Genomic DNA, 22,401 nt, shown 5'->3' on the forward strand with positions numbered 1-22,401 from the left:
TTGTTAATTACGTCACTAAGCTTCTGGTCTTTAAGCCTAGAGAGTAGGTATTGGCTAGGCCATTTTTCTATTGCTCAGAATAACACATTTTTCTTAAACAAACCCAAAAATTCTCTAGACAAATGATTTCTGGCTGGATCCTTAAAAATGCTATTTCTCTAATGATTCTTTTGCTCTTCTAATAGCTCTTTTCATTGGTCCATTTTTTTTCTTCATTGATCCTTTTTTCCATGATATTCTAGAACCCTTTCCTTTTGGAAGCAGGCATATTCAATTTCGATAGTACATTTGGAATTACATGACAAATTCTGAGAGATATATTCAGCTATTTTTAGCATGGTATATTGCTTCCATTTGACTTAGGCATGTGGATGTCAGAGACTTATACCATGTTGGCTACCATTCTGTCTCCAGCCGAAGACCTTTAGCAGGCGTGTGAAATGATTGCAAAGTGGCTAATCTATTAGCAATTTTCTCATGTGTAATTGGCCTTTTGTTGCATCATCATTTTAATGGACACAGAGAGGTGAGAGATGAAAATAGAATTAATGGTGATCTTAGAAAGGGCACTAAACTTTCAAGTCTAATATCTTCCACCATTTCAGTGCCAGCAAACCCCACCACACAGGATAGGTATGAATAACTGTACATCGACAAAACATCTTATCTTTTAAGTGGCTTTGGCCCAATAACAATATTTTGTAAAGAAACCTGTAAGTGTGAAAAGCAAGAATGTTTATTCTCTGCAAGTTTATAATTATTATGGTTTAACCTGTAGCATCAAAAGGTCAAGTAAAGGATATAGTCTAACCCTAGATCAATCACCTACTAAGTTTATAGTGATGATGAGGCTGCTAATACTCTTCTACTGGAAAATCAAATCAACGTGCGTTTATTAGGTACAGTGAGTTAGACATCATTTTTCTGAGACCACAAGGCAGTTTAGCTAATATAATAGGGTGTAGAAATAGACCTTAAAGTTAGAACCTACTTCAACCAGGCATGGCCACTTTCAACTTTGTCACACCCTCAACTTCATGGTCTAGTGTCTACAGTGCTCTGCTCTCAGCTTCTTTTATTTGAGCATGTGAGCTCTCTCTTCCCCTCCTGACCCAATTCCTCTACCAAGGGCCATATTATAACTGATATCTCGAAAGCACTGAATTTGGTTGCCATATCACTAGATGTTTATGATACATAACTTTACAATACCTTCTTATGTGTCGCCATGAAAGATGACAAGCTGATTGGTTCTCTTCACTGTGTAAAATCTGGGACCGCTAAATTGGCTGATCGAAACATACAACGGGTACCAGAAAAGTGCATTTTTGCAACCTTTGGCATAACCTGTTCTTTGGACTATATCTGTGAAATCCTAATATGTTTGCTAATAGTTGCTTGATTCATAACTCTGGCATTTATTTCTCCCTTAAGGAAACTTTACTTGTATATTCAGTAGCCTTCTGGTGTGCTCCATATGTATATCTACTGTGTATGTAGAAATCAACATACAGTAAATGTCTTCCTCCTTAAACGAGACCATTCTCTAAATACTCCCGACATTAAACGTAGGGTTCACCTCTGAATCACTCACCCACCAGGTTCAATTCTTAAGCAGGTTTTATTGTTTCTACAGCAAATATTTTCCTTCTCCATCTATCACTGCTATCTCACCTTAGAAGCCATTTATTTTAGCCTGGCCTATATCCTTCCTGGATGTCAGCTTTCACACTTGACCACAATGATCCATTACCCATTTAAAATTACGAAACAGATTTATTACTTTTCTGCTTACACTTTTGCATTGACTTCCCAATTTGTGCTTAGAGGAAAACCCAAATTCTAACACATCACTGATGCATAGGAGGACTCTGCTTCTTTTCAGACCTCAGCTGCTGTCCTGCTTTCTCACAGGCACGACTTCATACTGCCCTTTTTTGGTTTTTGTTTTTGTTTTTTGATTTTTGAGATGGAGTCTTGTGCTGTCGCCTAGGCTGAGGTGCAGTGGCATAATCTCAGCTCACTGCAGCCTCCACCTCCTGGGTTCAAGCAATTATCCTGCTTCAGCCTCCCAAGTAGCTGGGACTGCAGGCGTGTGCCCCCACGCCTGGCTAATTTTTTGTAGAGACGGGTTTCACCATGTTGTCCAGGATGGTCTCAATCTACTGACCTCATGATCCACCCACCTCAGCCTCCCAAAGTGCTGGGATTATAGGCGTGAGCCACTGCACCCGGCCTGCCTTTTTTATTGTTTCTTGAATGCACCAAATTTGATGGATTTTAGATTTTACTTCTTTTCCTAAGATGCTCTTCCCAATGTATCCACATAGGGATCATCAATCAAGTCCCCTTTCTCCAAGACACCTTTCTCAATTGCCAAGTTATCTAAACATAACACCTCATCCCCATTGTATAAATAACTCTTCTACTTCCTTATCCTGATAAAATTTTATTTATTTGGTTAGTTATCCTTAAGTATTTTTATTCCCCCACTAGAGTGCAAGCTCCGTGAGAACAAAAGCCTTTGCTATTTTCCTCCCTGTGCTTTATCCAGAGCCTAGAACAGGACCTGGCATGCAGTGGAGGCTCAGTAATGACTTGTTTACTTGGATAAAAATGAAGGAATGAAAGAATGATTTGGTTCAGTTTTGGACTGGAATTCACATTAATTTTCTCTCCATTTTCTGCTTTTCTAAATAACAGTGTTCTTTGAACACATCTTGTGTTTTATCTACTGTTTTAAATTGGGCACGTTAGGAATAAACATTTCTGTTAGTCCATAGATTTCAAAGTTATGTATGAGAAGCCATACAAGGTTCAGACTGAGAGAAATAGAAAAGACTGGCTGGGTGTGGTGGCTCACATCTGTAATCCAACACTTTGGGAGATCAAGGCAAGAGGATTGCTTGAGCCCAGGAGTTCAAGACCAGCCTGGGCAACGTGGCAAGACCTGGTCTCTACTAAAAATTTACAAAATTAGTCGGGTGCAGTGGGGGCACAGCTGTAGTCCTAGCTACTCAGGAGGCTGAGGTAGGAGGGTCGCTTGAGCACAGGAGATTAAGGCTGCAGTGAGCCTTAATCATGCCTCTTCACTCCAGTCTGGGTGACAGAGCAAAATCATGTCTCTGAAAAAAAAAAAGACTTAGAAATTTGAAACTTAGAAATACCTCCATTGTCTGGCTGTGGTTTTGAAGTAGGTGTGGCTTTGATTATATGTAACTTTTTTGTATTAGAATAAGGAATGAATTTAAATTGTATTTTACAAAGAAAGGCATTGATGCCTCTGTGTGTGTGTGTGTGTGTGTGTGTGTGTGTGTGTGTGCGAGCACGCCAGGCAGCCATGAATTAACAGCATCCAGTGTTTACTGTTGTGTATGACAGCACATACTCTGGTCCCACAGTGGGAAAATGGCACTGCCATACAGAGGGAGAAAATTACATTGATGGGCAGCAGTGATTAACCTTGAGCTGGGTTTGTGGTCTGGCTGTGTCTGCTCCAGGGTGCTGCTCCTGGTGTCATGGGCATGAACGGTAGAGAGCCTGAAACTCATGTGCTGAAAAAGACAGAGACAAGAAACAACCTTGAGAAAGGGAGTCCATGCAGTCTGGTTTGATCTCCAACCTGCAGCTCTTGATTTCACTTACTTAAACAAAAATTGTTTTATGTAAACAAGTTCAGCTTGGATATGAGGGCTTTGCAACCTAAGAGCCATGAATAACTGAGAAATTGTTAGAAAGGCTTTGTGTGTGCCCTAAAACTCTGGATTAGCAACTTGCCCAATATGCTTTGCATCTCAGAATATTTGTTTATTCATTTGTTAAATGGCAATAATAATACCTACCTTGCTTTTTAAGAAAGATTAAATGAGACAATATGTACAAAGTGTTTACCAAAGCACTCACCTTTCCAGCTAGAAATGCTTAGTTTGTACCTCTACTAATACTACCAGCACCAGAACCACAGCAACAGAACTGCCCTAGCCTGTGCAGTGTCACTGAAAAATTTATCCACAGACACTCCGACTTTTGGGTCGTCCCTCACTGACTCTCAATATTTGTTGACTGTACTTCTCCTCAGACAGTTATGTGTACAGAGGATTATAATATTTAACAGATTTGACTTCATTAGCAAGAGTTAAACACCAGGTGTTTATTATGTTGGAAAAGTCAATGTTTGAGGACAGAATTGTCTTTCAACCTGTTATTATTGCATCATAAATAGAAATGAAAATAATACCACCTACCACTTAAAAAACGGCCTTGAATTTATTCTTCATAATTGTTCAGTTCATCTACAATTGTTTCAGTACTGTGAAGATATACCATAAATAGCCACTAACTAATGACAAAGTATTTTATAAAATTATTTTTCTCTCAAAATTCCTCTTAAAAATATTAACTAATTTTCAAGAGTGTTTGATAATTGGTGAACTGCCTCTGCTGATAAATTCAATCTACCATGAAAAACATCATAAGGGTAGTACATTGGCTATTTTCATAAATAGACGAATTTCATACTTCCCCACTAATAAAATACTTGTTATATATTGATTTCACCTTCATTTATTGATATTTTCTTGGGCATATAACAGTAACTTAAAATATGAATCAAGAAAATAATATTTGACATTCTGCAATAAATTATTTTAAAGAAAAATTGTCATATCTAATCTGTATCCTTATTGAGATACAGTTTGACTTTTCTGCTACAAAGTTGAAGACTGTTGGTTTAAATTCAGCATTAATAATTACTGAATTTACTGAAAGATGCATTGCTTTACATTATTCAGCCAATAATACAATGTGGGATATTTCTCTTCTACTAAGCTACGGAAAGTATGCCACATTAATTTTCTGCTTATTTAAGGACCAAGTGCATTTAAATGCATCCCACATTTCTCTCTTCAAAGATATGCTTTGACAGTGTATTATAATGTACAAAACTTTTGGAAGACAACAAAAATGACAAAGTCCTTGTGAAATAAAGACTTCAAGATAACTGAATCATGCCTCATGAGAGTAAACAGAAATATTCATCTAATCATTCTGAAACTATCATTTCTCTTTTTTTTGCTATTAGATTCTATACGTGGTAACAAAGTGCATTGACAAAGTTTTATTTACCAATTATTCTAACAGTAATAAGACATCTTGCTGAGTAACTGGCAATTGATCACAGGAGAGTGCTAGAAATGTGTCCTGCTAAATGTGATAGCATCTTATTCAGAACCAGAAAATGCTGCAGACATTGATGTCAGCTTTGAATTTTATATTTGTTTGTATTTTGCTGTTAAGAGTTAAAATGGCATTCAGTAAGCTAAGAGCCCTTCCATTATATCTTGAAATCTCATTAGTCATTTTTAGAAAAGTGGGGTTTATTCTTGTGAATGTATTGAGGATACATCAAGTCTTTGCTGAGTGCTATGAGCCATAATAGATACTGTTCTAACGTGCTTAAAGAAAACATAGCATTTATGTTGAAATCTGTAAGATATGCCATTACTTTGTCAATTAAAAATGCCTCTTCTCAAGGAGATAGTTATACATTCATTAATATAGCATTTGAAAAAAAGTTTTTCAACAAATGAATAATGAACAAGAACTGAGATAAAGAAATATTCTTGTGGAATTATCATATTTAATATATTTTATTCAACAAATATCTTAGAGCAGCAGCTGAGTTCTAGGCACAGCCTAAGGGACAGAGACTCAGCAACGAAGGAAACAGGGGATTGAGGGGGAAACCCCGCCTTTGGGGACTCACATGCATGATCGCAAAAGATACTTGACTGTTTGGGATGCGTGGTGTTGTGTTGAATCATGAATGATGAATTAATATAAAGTAAATACTTAATCCTATAGATCACTTGAACTATTGAGACTATTCCTAAGATAAAGTTGAAGAAATGTATGTTAAAATACTAGCAAATCAATAACTCGGTATCATCGAAAAGTAAAATCTCTACTTGTACATTTGATTAACTCATGTTTATTCATTATAATTTAGATTCTATCCACTCTTAAGGTAAAATAGGCACTGAAATATGCAAACCTGATTAATTACAAATTAAAGAGAAAATAAGAATAATGGGATTGCTAGTATTAAGTATTTCATAAATGTTTAATTTATTTTGGCTTTAACTTTATTTTCATTTATGATCTGACCAACATAAAGTGATTCTTTAGGACATAAACATGGGTAAATGATAAATTAGTCGTGTAAAATCGTATCAAGAAAGTAAAACAAATATGTGAACTAACAATAACGGCAGAAATCTAAAATTAAGAGATGCAAATATGTTTGATTTTTTTTCCTGACTTTTGTCCAAATGTCACATATAATATGACCCATATAAATCAATTGTTTTTCTTAGGACATCATTAATAATGCAGGAGAAAATATATGCAGACTATGTGGCTGGATAACGTTCCCCCAAAGATATTCATAACCTAATCCATGAAACCTGTGAATATGTTGCCTTCCATGGCAAAAGGAATTTTGAAGATGAGATTAGTCTAAGGAGTTTGGAAAGGGGAGATTATTCTGGATTACTTGAGTGAATCCAATGTAATCACCAAGGTCCTTACCTGAGACAGGCAGAAGGTCTCAGTCATAGTGGGAGAGTTGACGATGGTGGCAGAGGCTGGACTGACGTGAGGAGGTGGCCACGAGCCAAGGTGTGTGGGCAGCCAGCCACTGGAAGCTGGAGAAGGTGAATCTCTCCCGAAGAGCCTTCCAGAGAAGCACAGGTCTGCTGACACCTTAATTCGAATCCCTAAAACCCTCTTCAAACTTCTGACTTTCAGAACTGTAAGGTAATAAATTCATGCTGTGCTAGGCCATTAAGCTTGTGGTAATTTGTTATAATAGCAATAGTCAACTCACACACTATTTAAAAAAATTTATACTCCAACCCAATTACTCTGCATTGTAATTTTTGTTACTGAAATTTGTTATTGATTTTCTGTAAGGGATGCAGCTCTTAAACAATTGTAAATAGTCATTATATTTTCCTCTGCCTTTGTTTACTTAAATCATGTTTAGTTATCAATGCTTTTGTATACTTAAATCATGTTTCGTTATCAAATCAGGTGTAGTATTAATGAAACATTGATTCTACTTAACAGTATTTGCTGTGAATAATTTCCATTTTCTTAGCATAAAACAAAAAATATATTTGGAGAGAGTAATTTAAAAAACAGAAGAAAATATGAAGTTGCAGAAACATCTAGAATTTATTATTTATAAAATAAAAGCAAAACTCCTAAGTCTGGTAAGACACTGCTTATGCCCAGTGATGCAAGCTTGAAGGGTACATGACAAGAATAAAAATAGCACTGAAACTGGTCAAGACATTTGATATGATCCTTTTGTACTCCAAATTCAGCTTAAACAAATCAGCTTGACCTAATCTTTGCACAAAATATGACTGCACTTTATTATTATTATTATGAAAATGCCCCTGATACCCTAAAAATCACTATATAAGTGTTGCCATTTTCATTTCACCTTGCCTGTGCTGTAAGGGATCATTCACTGTAATATCCAATAGCAATTTCACTTTCTTGGAAAAGCTAAAACTGATACTGAAGTATGAGCTACCCACAGTTTCTTAATATCCTTCAACTTTCACTTTGATATTTAGACTAAATGATTCTAAGAACAATGACATGTTTTTGTATACAGAGTAAATAAAAATCCCACATAAACTATTTTAAATTATATTAGGTATTTAATATAAGCTAAACAGATTCAAATCCTGAGGGTGTGCCAGGGCCCATCAGGCATACTGGACAGGTTATCAGAACACATTTTTAATCCCCGAGGCAAGCCTTTTTGACTGCACCCCAAGAACTCTAAATATAGATGCAGGAGAGTTCCAAGAAGAAGGAGGAATCTGAAGCTAGGCATCAGGTTAATTACAGTTGAAATTGTTTTCCAAAAAAAAAGATTGTCTCAACTTCACATTAAAATATATGCAGGTAGATAAATATAAAAGACAAAAATTGGCAATAGCACTGGAAAAGTGAAAGAATGGAGTTAGATTTGAGAGATGGGAGATATTTGAGATGGATCCATGGGCACCCCAGTGATTCAGATAAACAATGAAGACATTGAAACAAACTAAGAAGTGGAAGAAAAACATGATTGTAACTAACCTCTGCATTCCCCAGAATTCAAATAAAAGGATTTCTGCATATTTTCAAAAATATGTAAACTACACTGTATCCTTATTGTGGAGGTACATGTTTTATGGTTTGATCACAGTCATGCAGGTACTTACTTCATGTTCATCATTTAAAGAAGGTATCTCTTCAGTTGTCGCATACAACCTAGTTTTGAATATTCTAATTGGGCAAAATCTCTTATGCCTGCTTAAGTGACAGTTTGTACCTCAGGGGCATAATCTAAACAGACAAGGTAACCAGCTCTTTCAAAGTTAGTGTCATTTCGGGTGTTGCATGCACGGATTGCATTATCCATTTGGGAGAGGAAAATTAAGGAGAAATTCCAGGAATGATGAAGGCATCTGGAGCAGAGGATAGATTGGAAGGCTCTATCTTCCTGTCAAATTTGGGCCAGAAAGTTGAAGAGGTCTGGCCTGCAGAGTCAGAAAATCAGAAGGTGTACTGAATACATGACCCAACATTCCAAGAGGTCAAATCTATGTTGCATTCAGTGACAGTCTCTCAGCCTTAGAACTGCCAGGAGGTGCTACCATGGGTCATGGAGTAACTACTTTCTTCTGAAACAAGGGTACAGATGATAAGGAGTCACTACAGAACTTTTGCAAAATAGGTTAAAAAGCAAACACTTTTTTTCAAGCTGAATACTAAAATTATATTAATAGTGAAAATATAATGCTGAATAGAAAATGCCAACATAGCCAGAGTGATAAATTAATTCTGTAGACCAACAAGTCAAACATAAGAAAAAGTTGAAAAACCTTACCATACCAATTACATTTTAATTATAGTAATATATCTCCATCATCTCAGCCCAAAAACTCCTTAAGCTGATAAGCAACTTCAGCAAAGTCTCAGGATACAAAATCAACGTGCAAAAATCACAAGCATTCCTTCACACCAACAATAGACAAGCAGAGAGCCAAATCATAAATGAACTCCCATTTACAATCACTACAAAGAGAATAAAATACCTAGGAATACAGTTAACAAGGTATGTGAAGGACCTCTTCAAGGAGAACTACAAACCACTGCTCAAGGAAATAATAGAGGACACAAACAAATGGAAAAACATTCCATCCTCATGGATAGGAAGAACGAATATTGTGAAAATGGCCATACTGCCCCAAGTAATTTATAGATTCATTGCTATTCCCATCAAACTACCATTGACATTCTTCACAGAATCAGAAAAAGCTACTTTAAATTTCATGTAGAATCAAAGAAGACCCTGTATAGCCAAAACAATCCTAAGCATAAAAAAACAAAGCTGGAGGCATCACGTTACCTGACTTCAAACTATACTACAGTGCTACAGTAACCAAAACAGCATGGTACTGGTACCAAAACAGATATATAGACCAAAAAGGAACAGAACAGAAACCTCAGAAATAATACCACACATCTACAACCATCTGATCTTCGACAAACCTGACAAAAACAAGCAATGGGGAAAGGATCTCCTATTTAATAAGTGGTGCTGGGAAAACTGGCTAGCCATATGCAGAAAACTGAAACTGGACCCCTTCCTTACACCTTGTACAAATATTAACTCAAGATAGATTACAGACTTAAATGTAAAACCCAAAACCATTAAAACCCTAGAATAAAACTTAGGCAATACCATTCAGGACTTAGGCATGGACAAACTCCTAAAGCAATGCGACAAAAGCCAAAATTGACAAAGGAGATCTAATTAAACTAAAGAGCTTCTGCACAGCAAAATAAACTATCATCAGAATAAACAGACAACCTACATACTGGGAGAAAATTTTTGCAATCTACCCATCTGACAAAGGACTAATATCCAGAATTTACAAGGAACTTAAACAAAATTTACAAGAAAATAAACAAACAACCCCATCAAAAAGTGGGCAAAGAATATGAACAAACACTTCTCTAAAGAAGATGTTTACACAGACAACATATGAAAAAACATTTAATATCACTAATCATTAGAGAAATGCAAATCAAAACCACAATGAGATACCATCTTACAGTCAGAATAATGATTATTAAAAAGTCAAGAAACAATAGATGCTGGTGAGGCTGTGGAGAAAAAGGAAAGCTTTTACACTGTTGGTGGGAATGTAAATTGCTTCAAACATTGTAGAAGATAGTATGGTGGTTCCTCAAGGATCTAGAACCAGAAATACCATTTGACCCAGCAATCTCATTACTGGGTATATACACAAAGGAATATAAATCATTCTGCTATAGAGACACACACACAGGTATGTTTATTGCAGCACTATTTATGATAGCAAAGTCATGGAACCAACTCAAATGTCCATCAATGATAGTCTGGTAAAAGGAAATGTGGTACATATACACCATGGAATACTATGCAGCCATAAAAATGAATGAGATCATGTCCTTTGTAAGAACATGGATAAAGCTGGAAGCCATCATCCTCAGCAAACTACCACAGGAACAGAAAACCAAACACTACATGTTCTCACTCATAAGTGGGAGGTGAACAATGGACACAGGGAAGGGAACAACACACACCAGGGCCTGTTGTGGGGTGGGGGGCAATGGGAAGGAACTTAGAGGACAGGTCAATAGGTGGAGCAAACCACCATGGCACATATATACCTATGTAACAAACCTGCACATTCTGCATATGTATTCCAGAACATAAAGTAAAATAAATTTTAAAAAAAGAAAAAGAAAAAACTCATCATACCATTACTTTTTAAATTGTAGTAATACAAGCTTGATAATTTTAGCATATCTCAACGTAACATGCATCCTATCAGATGATCAATACCTAGATCTGCTTTTAAGTGAAAGTCTGCAATAATTTAATACAGTTTTTAGAAATTCATGGTAAAATGCCTTTCAAAATGTGAAAAAATATATTTCCTTAAAATACATTTGGTTGGCAATCCCATTACTGGGTATATATCCAAAATTTAAAAAAATGTTCTACCAATAAGAGATATACCCACATATCCATCGCAGCACAATTCATCACAATAGCAAAGTCATGGAATCAACCTAGGGGTCCATCAACGATGGATTGGATAAAGAAAATGTGGTAAATATAACTGTGGAATACTTACACAGCCATAAAAATAGCCTGTCCTTTGCAGCAACATGGATGCAACTGGAGGCCATTATGCTAAGTAAATTAACTTAGGAAGAGGAGAACAAATACTGGATATTCTCACTTACAAGTGGGAGCTAAATGTCCAGTACTCATGTGCATAAAGATGGCAACAATAAACACTGGGGACTACTGGTGGGGAGGGACAGAATGAGGTAAGGGTTTAGAAACTAAGTGTTATGTGCTTACTACTTAGGTGACGGGATCATTTGTGCTCCAACCTCAACGTCACACAATATACCCAGGTAGCAGCCCTGCACATGTATCTCCTAAATCTAAACAAGAAGTTGAAAAAGGGAAAAAAGAAAGTACATTTGTTTGGAAATCACACCGACCAACCGTATTTGACCATTGAAATGAAAGTTATTTTAAAATTTCTGTTAAGGAATGAGGAAGAGATACAGAAACAAAAAATGTATTCACTCAAGAAGATCAAGTGAAAGAATTATTTAATATGGAATAATGTACAAGTAATTTGTCAAATGTAATAGCTTTTTCTTATGTCAGCAATAATCAGTTGATGGCTATTGTGGGCAGAGTTTCCATGCTGATAAAAATAAATAAATATATAAAATACACAAGGTAAATGGAATATATAACAAAATAATCAACATGAAATATAAAATAATGAAATATGGAATGCATAAGAAATATATACAAGTATATTGAGTGTATGAAAGGAGGTAGCTAAATTGAATGGCAAACTATAATACTACTCGGAAATATTGAATACTAAAAATGTGGGAATTGTTTCTAAATTAGTGTATGGATTTACAAAAATTTATATTGTTATTCAACCATGTTTTATGTTAATGATTCAAAGCTTTCATCATAAAAATACCTTACCACAGTTAGCTATTCTCCCAAGAGTTAGTCTATTTCAAAGCCGTTCATTAATATACACAAAGCTTTATTAAATATTTTAGGTTAGTTGTTCTTCACCTTAACTCATAATTAGATTCCAGTGAGAATTTTTACAAGTCCTCATTGTAAAAATTGAGAGACCAGCTCAATCAAATTAGAAATTCAAGCATCAACAATGTTTAAAGCTTCCCACATGATTCCAATGTACAGCATGGTTAAGAGTGAATTTTGGAAAATTATTTTTGTATGACTGCTTTTATTTTATTTGGATAAATTCCTAGGACATAAATTGGTTTTGCAAAGAGCACACTAATTTTAATGTATTCTTATGACTTTTCAAGAGGATATACTGATTTATAATTCCCACAGTTAGAGAGTGAAAGAACTCATTCTCTTGCATCTATCAACATCTATCGAACTGTTTTATCATTTCTTGTAGGCATTGTGAATTTGCTATAAGAGCAATGCTAAAATACATGATGCTAATATAGACATCTTTATTTGAAATATTTGCATTTCTTTTGTAAACTACCTGTTGAGAATTACGCCAATATTTACTCTAGCATATTCCTCTTTAACATGCTACTTTAAAGGCTTCCTACAATATTAAATCTTTTTAATCTTTTGATTTTCTCCTTCTCTCTTTCTTTTGCATTTAAATTTTACTAAGATATATTTGTTATATCTACATTTTAAAATTATCAGTAATTTTCTTAAAGGAGTTTATAAATTTGTGATTACCTCTACAGCACATATTTGTTTATGTATGTTTTATTATATTTCTTTCATTATATTAAGCTCTCTGCATTTGTATCTTTATGATTTAATGTTTGCAGTTTACTATTTAATACATCAGGAATTTAATCATCTTTTGTGTTTTAAATGTGAGACTTGTATGTGTTTTTTTTACTCCAAACAATAAACTTTCATAAGTAGATTATTTTGATCTAACTTTATCCATTGATTTCCAATGCCATTTCTATAATATACCCAAATTTGCACTTATATCTATGTATGCAATTTTCATTTTATTCTATTAAGTAGCTGATTATTCCTTGAACTAATATTGTATAATTTTAATAATTATAGCTTTATTCTATTATTATTATTTGGTAGTAAAATTTTCCCTCTTTATTCTTTTTTTAAGCAGATATTGCTAATTTTAGATATCTTTTTTATAAATGTATTTTAGAATGTTTGTGGCTCACTGAAAAATTAAAATCCCTTGAAATTTCATTGAAATACATAAAATGTATGTGTATTCATACCAAATTAAATATTTCCACTTAGAAACTTACTACGTTTCTGCATATATTCAAATCCCACTTTAAAACAAGTCAAATCTTATAAAGTGTTTTGGTTTTATCCTGTAGAATATTTTATATACATATCTGAATATGAATATATTATATAGGACAAAAATACATACATATATAATTTTAGTAACTGTATGTGAAATACTTTCTCCCTATTATAAATTAATCAATTAGTTCTAGGTAGTAAGGAAGGTATTAAAGTTTGTGCATTTATTTTATGTAAGTGACATTGCTGAGTCTTCATAATAGATCTAATAGGATTTCAGTTGTTTTGGTTGTGGTTGTCTTCCAGGTAGAATATCTTGTTCATACACTGTGTTGCACACAGCCCTCAACAGGGCTGCAACCATCCTTCCCATTCCTGGGGCTTCTTCTATTACGTGACTTTGGTATTTCTCCTAACGAGAAGGTGGGTCTATGTCTCCTTCATATTAACCTGCAGGCTTGGGACTCCCTTATAACTGGAAAATATAGCAGAAGTGAGGCTGAGTGATCTCTGAGGTCAGTCATAAAGAGTGGCACTATTCAATTTTGTTCTCCAGAGTCCCAGGTCAAAATGGGTGAGCAATCTTGGCTGCTCTGAAGCCACCATGCTGTGACCATACAGGTCAGACCTGAGACTGGACCAAGAGAGGTGCCACGTCAGTCCCAGTTTTAACACTTGGTTCCCAGGGGATGGTCTGGGGACTATTTCCTATACAGCAATAGAAAGCAGATCACCCTATTGTAGGAAATAATAATGTTTGCTTGTTTCCTAATATCTTATTTTAAATTTTTATCTCTCTGTATCCTACTTTATTTGCTAGAATATTTGGAATAGCATTAAATGATATCAGTGATAGTCGTCCTCTTCTTTGTCCTGCTTTTATGCAAATGCCAAAAATATTGTACCGGTAAGCATGATGTTGACTGTAGACCAAATTTTAATAGCTGGTGAAACTTCTGAACCACCACCTGGGAAACGAAGCGTGGCTCAAGGTCAACTGAATAGTTCCATCTTCTGAGGTGTAAGCAGGCAAGTGTGGCATGCAGCACCATTGCCAGGCAATGGGTGGTCAGCTCCTCAAGTGTCTTAGGTACTGCATCATGAATGAAATTTCACATGTTGTTCATATCGACCAAGCCACCTATAAATGAAAATGCATAGGAGGTGCAGTAAGTCAGAGCAGAGTCCTGGGATCGGAGCCCATGTCTAGTATCCAAGATCAGGAGTTTAACTAGATTAATGAAAAATGTGTTTAACAAAACCAAAAAAAAAAAACCCCACAAATGTTAGTTTTTGGAATAATTTTGCCATTTATCGTTATTTTTTAGAAACTCAATTTGCGTAGTACATGCTAAATTATGTTCAATTTGTTAATTTAGAGGACACAATTATTGCTTAGTTCTTACTCCTCAAAATGTAGTTAGAATGATTAAAAAAAAAATAAACCACCATCTGAGAAAACAGCCTTGAATATCTGAGCCCATAATGTTAAAGCAAATGCCATTGGGTCATTAAACGTGGCCATAGGGAACTAAATTAACTTCTCCTTGATGAGAAATCTGACTTGTGATTTCCTCAGAAGAAAAGTTAATTAGCACAATCTTATTAGAATATGTTCTGATTTAAAGGAATTCAGTGGTGTCAATATATCTATCCAACTATATCTAATTATTCATTTATTTTTATAACTCAACTTATAACAAAATGCAGATTTTTGACGTGTAAATATAAATGCAAGAAACAAGGTAAACTTTAATAGATGAAATAAAACTGAGGTAGAAAAAATATAACTAAAGGCATAATACACAATGAATAATAATGAATTCATGTAGTAGTGAGGGGTTATATGAGTTTGGTTCTGAAATTTCTACAAGCAGTAGTTTATTTTGAACAACATGTTAAAAAATTTTGAAATGTGATCAATATTGGAATTATTGTTTTTGCCCAAATTACTGATATTAGTTTCATCCTGAGATATGCAGACAGATCAGAATGAACAGGACAGGAGACTATATTGTGGTCTGTACTGAGAACTTGAGAAATATTGCCTAGTGACCCACAGGAGATTCATAGTTTTCCTCAGTCTAGTTATGGAGAAATGATAAAGTTAATTCCTGTGAATAGAGTTTTTTTTAGAAATAAAAAGCTATATGCACATGGAAGAGGATATTATTAGTTACATATTGATGAAGAACAAAATCTTTAAATGGTGCGTTATTTCTGCCAGTTACATGGTCCATCAGGCCATGATTGTCTGTAACTGAATTGTCAATTTCACTGAAAATGAAAATCAAACTGGTAAATTATAACATGAAAGCTAAGTAATAAAGATAGATCATGGGGTTCATGTCTCTGCACTAAACAGTGCCACATTAATTTTAACTCTACCATTCATATACATAGCAACCTCTGCTGAGTATGTGGGTAAGGAGATAGGAGACGTGACTGAATCCTCAATTAAAAAAATATTGATTGACCAAATGACACAAAATAAGTTAAAGGGTTAGTTAATTTCACTAGTTTTCTAATTTATCAAGTATTTATATGACAATGATCCTAGGATCACTTCTTTAATTTGTTATGTTGATATGCTGATAATTAATTCTTCATCTATCTCTTCTTTATAATGCATTTTTTAAAAATATTGTTTTTATTTGATTTCCTCATTTGAGATATATTGTTGCACTTTGACTTTTAACCCAAATGTCCAACAATGATAGACTGGATTAAGAAAATGTGGCACATGTACACCATGGAATACTATGCAGCCATAAAAAATGATGAGTTCATGTCCTTTGTAGGGACATGGATGAAATTGGAAATCATCATTCTCAGTAAACTATCGCAAGAACAAAAAACCAAACACCACATATTCTCACTCATAGGTGGGAATTGAACAATGAAATCACATGGACACAGGAAGGGGAATATCACACTCTGGGGGCTGTGGTGGGGTGGGGGGAGGGGAGAGGGATAGCATTAGGAGATATACCTAATGCTAGATGACGAGTTAGTGGGAGCAGCGCACCAGCGTGGCACATGTATACATATGTAACTAACCTGAACAATGTGCACATGTACCCTAAAACTTAAAGTATAATAAAAAAAAAAGAGCAGAGTAGCAGAGTCGAAGGCAGCTCTGATACAATAAAATAAATAAATAAATAAATTATTTCTGAAATAAGTAAATTTTAAATCCCTCCTGAAGATAATTACAAAGATTAGAAATAGTTCACTGGTTTTCTTTCTTTTTTTTTTTTTTTTTTTTTTGAGACAGAGTTTTGCTCTTGTTGCCCAGAATGGAGTGCAATGGCATGATCTTGGCTCACCACAACCTCTACCTCCCAGGTTCAAGTGATTCTCCTGCCTCAGCCTCCTGAGTAACTGGGATTCCAGGCGTGCACCACCACGCCTGACTAATTTTGTATTATTTAGTAAAGATGGAATTTCTCCATGTTGGTCAGGCTGGTCTCGAACTCCTGGCCTCAGGTGATCTGCCCACCTCGGCCTCCCAAAGTGTTGGGATTACAGGAGTGAGCCACTGCACCCGGCCAGTTTATTGTTATGTATTTTACATGCAATTAGGAGCTATTAAAGTTATTTAAAAGAAAATGCATAGATAATTTGGATATCTTATATAACCACCCTAATATCTTATAAATTGTGCTCCTATTTATTCAGAAACTGGGAATACCATTTAAGTTAGAATTCCAAAGAATCAAGAAAAACTACTTAATTGCTAAAAATAGAATTACTTTTTTTCTCTCTGTCATCCTTAACATTGAAAAAGCCCTCTTTGCTAATCAAATGGTTTAAGGTAAAAAGTAAAGGAATGGGAAAAGAGAACACATTCTAGAATTAACGCATTTTATTAGGCAAAGTGGCCTCATTCTTTGTTTCCTTTTGCTTCTTCCTAAGCAATGTGGTTAAAATTTTTCTGATGTTTGGGCAGCATTCATTTAATTGGTGGTTGGTTCCTGGTTTACATCTTAAAATGTCTCAGGAGGGGACTGGGTATTCTCCTTTCTCATCTAGAGTACATCTTCCTGTCTTTGAAGGAAACTTTGTTTTCACTTGATAATTACAAGTTTAATCTCCGTAATCAGAGTCCAATGCTTAATTCCAGATTTCTCTTTATTTTTAAAATCTCTCTTTCTATTTCTTTCTTTCTTCTTTCTGTCTTTTTTCCTTTTCTTTTCTTTTTTTTTTTTTTTTTTTGCTAGAAATCTGCTTAGGTCTTCACATTTACATAGTATCCTGGCTCTTCTGTTCATATTCCATAATTTCAAAGTAAGCTTATAAAATATAAAATCAGTACCCATTCCTTAGTGACATGCCTCCAAAGAACAATGCATGCAAAGTAAAAAACAGTAACTTTACAGTGAAAAAAAGCTGGAAGATATGACATTAGCCAGCGGACCATGGTTCATATCACCAATGACAAAATGTGTGAATGTGATATGACAAGAAGAGCACTCAACTTCTGTGATTGTCTTTCCCCAAATCCATAGCCTCAGTCTAATAATGGTAAAATATTAGATGAATCCATACTGAAGGACATTCTACAAAATATCTGACCAATATTCTTCAAAAGTATCGTAACAATAAAAGACCACGAAAGACATAGTAACTGTAACAGACCAGGGAAGGGTGTTAACTGGACTAAATATGTCACTCCAAAACTCATATGCTGAAATCCTCAATCCCAATGTGATGGCATTAGGAGGTGAGGCCTTCAGGAGCAAGATGGTCATGAGAGTGGTTATGACACTGGTGCATTTATAAAGAAGAAGAGACAGGAACAGATCCTGCGCTGTCCACCATAAGAAGATACAATGTGAGAAGACAGCTATCTGCAAACCAGAAAGTGTCCTCACCAGATGCCACGTATTCCAGGGCCTTAAGCTTGAACTTCCCAACCCCGAGAAACTGTTTGTTTTTTAAGACACTCAGTCTCTGGTACTTTTCTTATGAAAGCCTGATTGGCAAAGACAGAGCCTAATGAAAGATAACAAGGGAATACAATGCTTCATCCTGGAGTGCGTCCTGGGACATCAAAGGACACTAGTGGAAAGGACTTTAGTGGAAAAAGTGAAATGTGAATAAAGGCACTAGTATTGCATTACTATTGTGCCAATGTTGATTTCTCAGTCTGATAAATATTCCTGGGTTATGTAAGATGTTAACATTAGGGGAAGCTGGGTGACATGTTTACAGAAAGTCTGTACTATGTTTGCAACTCTTCTGAAAAACCAAAATTATTTCAAAGCGAAAGCCTGAGATTTCTGGAACGGCGTTTACATTTTTTCTTTTGACATATCCCACTGGATGCCTCATGGGTACTGAAAAGTAAGAATGGTCCTAAACAAACTCCTTTCTTTCCTCCATTATTAGATGCTGCACAGATACACTCCTGTTTCTCAAATTCATCCATCTTATGGTTATGCAAATCTATTTTTCTAGTTTTAATTCTATTGCTCTTCTGACTCATTTGTGGGGTGCTTTTCCTTTTTTCTTTGTTTTCGTTTTTGGGTTTTTGAGATATAGTCTTGTTCTATAGCCCAGGTTGGAGTGCAGTAGTGTCATCTCAGCTCACTGCAGCCTGGATCTCCTGGGCTCAAGCCCTCAGCTTCCCACCTCAGCTTCTCAAGTAGCTGGGACCAAAGGTGCATGCCACCATGCCCAGCTAATTTTTTCATTTTTGTGCAGACAGAGTTTGGCCAGACTGGTCTCAAACTTCTGGGATCAAGCAGTCCTCCTTCCTCAGCCTCCCCAAATGCTGGGATAATAGATTGTGCCCCCATGCCGGCCCCTTTTCCTTCTTTCAAACATTAAATGTGAGTTACCTCCAGGGTTCTATATTAAGCTGTCTCTTCACTGTATGTACAATTCCTGAATGAACTTGCCCTCACCGACAAAATGAACCCCCAATTCATTATGATGAATCTCAATTGTCTCTATGCAACCCATGATTATGTGGTGAGTACATCCAGTGGACTACTGTGCATTTACATTAGGACACTATGAGTACATTAATTCAATACAACCAAGAGAATTCAAAAATCTTTCCCTGAAAATATTCCTAAATCTGTGATTTCTGACCCAGAATGACATTTCCTGAGTGACATTCCAGCAGCTCAACAGAGAAATCAGATGACTGCATGGTTCTCTCTCCACTAAATCTCAAGACGATACTCCACATTTTAGTGATTCTAACCTCACCCCTTACAATAATTATTACTTTTATTTTACGTTACTTTATTTTATTTTATTTTATTGAGATGGAGTTTTCTCTTGTTGCCCAGGCTGGAGTGCAATGGCGCGATTTCAGCTCATTGCAACGTCTGCCTCCTGGGTTCAAGCAATTCTCCTGCCTCAGCCTCCCGAGTAGCTGGGATTACAGGTGGCCACCACTGTGCCTGGCTAATTTTGTATTTTTAGTGGAGACAGGGTTTCTCCATGTTGGTCAGGCTGGTCTGGAACTCATGACCTCAGGTGATCCGCCTGCCTCGGCCTCCCAAAGTGCTGGGGTTACAGGCGTGAGCCACCATGCCCAGCCAATTATTACTTTTAATAGAATACTTCTTGGAGTAGTTTTCATTTCATAACAACATTGAGAAGAAGGTACAGAGATTTCTCGTGGGTACCATCTGCACCCCCACACACAATCTCTTTCATTAACAACTTACCCACCAGAGTGGTACATTTGTTACAATTGATCAACTTACATTAACACATCATTCAAACCCAAAGTCTACAATTTAGATGAGGGTCATTCTTGATGTTGTGCATTCCATGGGTTTGGACAAATGTATAATGACATTTTGTATTTACCATTGTAGCATCACAGAGAGTGGTTTCCATGCCTGAAAAGTCTTCTGCGCTCTGCCTATTCCTCCCTCCCTCATCCCTAACTTCTGGAACTACTGAACTTGTTATTGTCTCTGTAGTTTTGCATTTCCCAAAGTGTCATATATTTGGAATCATACAGTATGTAGCCTTTTCAGATTGACTTCTTCAATTAGTAATATAGATTTAAGTTTCCTCCATGTATTTTCATTGCTCAATAGCCCGTTTTTCACTGTTGAATACTATGCTATTTTCTGAATGTACCACCAAGGTTTAATTCATTCATCTACTAAAGGACATGTTGGTTGCTTCTAAGTTTTGACGTTTATGGGTAAAGCTGCTATAAACATCCATGTGGAGGTTTTGATGTGGACATAAGTATTTAACTTATATGGGTGAATACCAATGAATATGATAGTTGGAAAGTGGTATAAGAGTGTGTTTAGTTTTGTAAGAAGCAACCAAATGTCTTCCAAGTAGTAGCACCATTTTGCCTTCCCATCAGCAGTGACTGGGAGTTCTTGATCCACATCCTTGCCAGCATTTGAAGTTTCTGGTGTTCTGAATACTGGTCATTCTAATAGATATGAAGTGGCTTTCTACTTTTATTTTATTTTGCATTTCCCTGATAACATATGACATGGAGCATCTTTTTATGTGTGTATTTGTCATCCGTGTAACTTCTTTGGTAAGGAGTCTGTTGAGGACTTTCACCCAATTTTTAATAGAGTTGTTTTTCTTATTATTGAGTTTTAAGTGCTCTTTGCATGTTTTGGATAATAGTCCTTTATCAGATATGTAATGATATGTAATTTACAAATATTTTCTCCAGGCTGTGGCTTCTCTTTTTATTTTCTTAAAAATGTTTTTTTACAGAGCATATATATATATATATACACACACACATATATATTTAAAATAAAGTTCAGTTTATTAATTATTTGTTTCATAGATTGTACCTTTGGTGTTATATCTAAAAAGTGCCAAATCCTAGGTAATCTACTCCTATGTTATATTTTAGGAGTTTTATAACTTTGTGTTCTACATTTAGGTCTATGATTCAATTTGAGTTAATTTTAGTGCAGGGTGTAAGACTTGTGTCTAAATTCCCTTTTTTTTTTTTTGCATATGAATCTTCACTTCTTCCAGCATCATTTGTTGAAAAGTCTATTTTTTCTTCATTTTATTGCGTTTTCTCTTTTGTCAAAGATCAGCTGACTGTATTGATGTGGATCTATTTCAGGGATATCTAGTCCATTCCATTGATCTATTTGTCTATTCTTTTGCCAATATTATACTGCCTTGATTACCAGCACTCTAAAGTATTAATTTTGAAGTCCAATAGCGTCAGTCCTCTAACTTCACTCTCCTTCAATATCGTGTGGGCTGTGCTGGGTCTTTTCCCTCTTTTTATATACTCTAGTGTCAATGTGCGGATACCCACAGATTAACTTGTTGGGATTTTTATTAGGATTACATTGGCTCTATATATTAAGTTGGGAAGAACAGATATCTGGCAACAATGATTTTTTCTTATCCGAAACATGGAATATCTCTTCATTTATTTAGTTCTTTTATTTCTTTCATAAGAATTTTGTAGTTCTCCTTAAATATCTCTTGTGCATATTTTGTCATATACAAACACTTTTTTTGGGGGGCAAGTGCTAATATAAATGGTATTGCATTCTTCAATTTAAATTCTACTTGTTCACGCTGGTATGGCTTGCAGTAACAGCTTATTAATTACAAGAATTTAGATCTTGATTTTTTTCAGATTTTCTATCCAGAGGATTATGTCTTCTGTGAATAAGGGCAGTTTTATTTTTTCTTGCAAATCTGTACACTTTTATTCCCCCACCCTTTTTTTTTTTTTTTCTTACATGAGCTGGTACTTCCAGGATGATATTGAAAAGATTGGTAGCAGGAGATAGCTTTGCCTTGTTCCTTATCTTAGAGAAGAAGCTTTGAGTTTCTTATCATTAAATATGATGTTAGCTGTAGTTTTCTTGTAGATATTATTTATCAAGTTGGGAAAGTTCCCCTCTGTAGATTCCAAATTCTATCCCTAGTTTACTAAGAGTTTTTAT

This window comes from Gorilla gorilla, chromosome 6 (genome assembly GCF_029281585.2).
Source record: "Gorilla gorilla gorilla isolate KB3781 chromosome 6, NHGRI_mGorGor1-v2.1_pri, whole genome shotgun sequence".
Lineage (NCBI taxonomy): Eukaryota > Metazoa > Chordata > Mammalia > Primates > Hominidae > Gorilla > Gorilla gorilla.